Here is a 2,634-nt window from a genome sequence, read left to right as displayed (position 1 = left end):
TAGGGCTGTACTGTGTATTGATTGATAGAGAAAGATACCCTGCCAAAAGCTGACTGCAAATTAAATAGTGAATTACAGATCACATTGACTTCCCTGAAGTTATATAGGAGTAAATGGGGAAAGAATTTGACTATATAATTATATTACCATAATATGATTAATCACAGTAACTGACATTGTATCCTTTTGTTCAATGGCACAGGGCAGATAGCAGTGGAAAGTACTAGTGCTTGGACATCCCCTCTGTTTTGGCTATGAAGTGATAAGATACAGCAGACTGCTGCTTTTCTTACAATATATGCCTGCATCCATTACCTCCCTTCTTTTATGGAACATCTAAATGAAAACACTAAGTCTCATAAAAATGCAAGACAGGTCAAAACTCCCTATAACCACATTTAGCTTTTTGAATTTTAGGTGTCAGGTAGTACAAATAGTGAGTTATTGTGCATCTCAGGGTATGTACATTTAAATCAGTTAACATTGGTATAACAAGACAAAGACTAAACAATTGAGCTTGCCTTGAATTTGAGAGATGCAGAATAAACACTGGTGAGATTATCAAAATGGATATTCTAGGCAGGAGTCTAAATTACTGTGATTCGCTCTGGATTCCCCCAGATCATGAAGCTCACCTTGAAAACATGGCATGAGAATAAGTAATAAGAAATCTGTTTCACAAGTGTTACTTTCAAGCAGCTTTCATCATATTTGTATATAAGTGGAAACCTCCTTAAAGCAGTGATTCTTGACCAGTGTGTCACAGTACCCTGGGCCTCATCCAGATGAGCGCAGCCATGTGGTATAAGGTGCCACAAACACATCTGCAGTGCCACATACCACACATTCAGATGTTCTCTGCACCGGAGGGGAGTGCTACCCGTGTGTGCGGGATCAAAAAAAAACACGTGCATATAAAAAACCAGAGCAGCACCTGCTTTTGTGCAGCATGCACTACCTGTGCATAGCAAGGCCACCCTGAGCAGCGCTGTGACTGCTGATCAGGCTCCACGTGACAGAATCACTGCTGGTGTAGCCCCAGGAGGCCCCTAGGCATAGGCAGAAGGAGAAAAAATTTGAAGGCAGAGCTGAGCATGTGTGTCCATGCATGTGCATGCCCCTTCAGGTGGGAAAGTCTGCAGGGGAAGGGGCAGAAAAAGAGGGAAGGGCCAGGAGCGGGAGGAGAGGGAGTGGGGCTGGGGCTGGGACTGGACACAGATTGGGAGGGAGTGGAGAAAAGCTGGGTCCAGGATTGGGATTGGGGCCAGGGTTTGCTGTGCCCATGAGGCCATGCCTTCCCCTATGCCTGGAGTCATTGCCCAGCACTGGCACCCCCTGCACCAAGGAAGCTGCCTCCCCCCAGTCCCACACTGGCCCTAGCCCTACACAGCCCAGGGTCGTCTAGAGCCAGAGGCCAGAGCAGGGTCAGCCTTGGCTGCACTGCCAGGCCAGAGGAGACAGAGCCCCCAGGATTTCCGCACCCACCCCACCAGGCCCTGCACAGCTGGGTGGGGTGGGGCATAGGATGAAGCCATGGCTCGTCTGGGGGGCATGGGGAGGGGGGGCAGCTCCTACCGCTGCACATGTCCCAGAAGGCATGGGGGCCGGGTGTGCCCCTAGATCTGTGCGGGTCAAGGTGGGCTGCCACTGGGGGCTGGGGCCTGGTTGTTCCTGGCTCCTGGGGGGAGCCGGGCTGTGCTTGGGGTGAGTGGTGGCAGCACTGAGACTGGCCCACCTTGCTGCCTGGCCTGCCCAGAGGCAAGAAGCACATACCACTGCCCTGCACCACTTTCAAAGCAATGGTAGTGAGGCACAGAGCCAGGGAGCAGATCCTTGCTCACAGCTGCAGCCTGCCCTTGCCCCATGCACAGATCAGGGGACCATGTGCCCCCCGCCCCACCCCTTGGCTCCCTCACACCGCACCTCTGGACAAGACACTGGACTCTGATTGTCCCATGACCTGGCCTAGCCAGACCCTTTCACAGTGAATGGGCCCAGGCTGGGTCGTGGGACAATCCCCTCAGTGCAGGAGGGAGCGGGGCAGTTGTGAATGATTTGCCTCTGCCCCACTCCCTCCTGCACTGTGGCAGGGGGTCTCGATCTGCCCCCCCCCCCCCCAAGCCCAGGCAGTCATAAAGAAAGTAGAGTGAAAGAAACTTACCTGCCTGCTGGGCCAGCTGCAATCCTGGATGCACAGGGTATCTGAGTGTGCGCACCCCTCCCCTTCTGCTGCAGCAGCCTGTGGCTGGGCTGCCCTAGCATGCCCAAACCAGTGCTGGCCCCAGCTTCCCCTACAGTAGCATGTGACATGGGCATTCCCCAGGTACAAGTAGCAGTGGCACAAGGTGCACTGCCACTACATGTTCCTGGGGAACCAAACGTCCATGCTCATCTGGAAGTGGCCCTGGAGTTTCCATGAGATCCTTTTAAGAGTGATACAATGTGCTGTGAAATATTAACATTGTTGGGTGTGCAAACATCTACACATGATTCATAAGATAAATCCAGAGATTTCAAATAGGAATCCATAATATTAAAAACATTCTGAAGTGTTGTGGTCTTTCTGATCTCTTTGCAACAGAAGAATTCCTCTATTATTTTTCTGTAATCAAAAACAAGTGAAAGATAAGAGCT

The sequence above is a fragment of the Gavialis gangeticus genome, unplaced genomic scaffold (assembly GCF_001723915.1).
Source record: "Gavialis gangeticus isolate Ggan-Ray unplaced genomic scaffold, GavGan_comp1, whole genome shotgun sequence".
Classification (NCBI taxonomy): Eukaryota; Metazoa; Chordata; order Crocodylia; family Gavialidae; genus Gavialis; species Gavialis gangeticus.
This window is presented reverse-complemented; position numbering follows the sequence as displayed.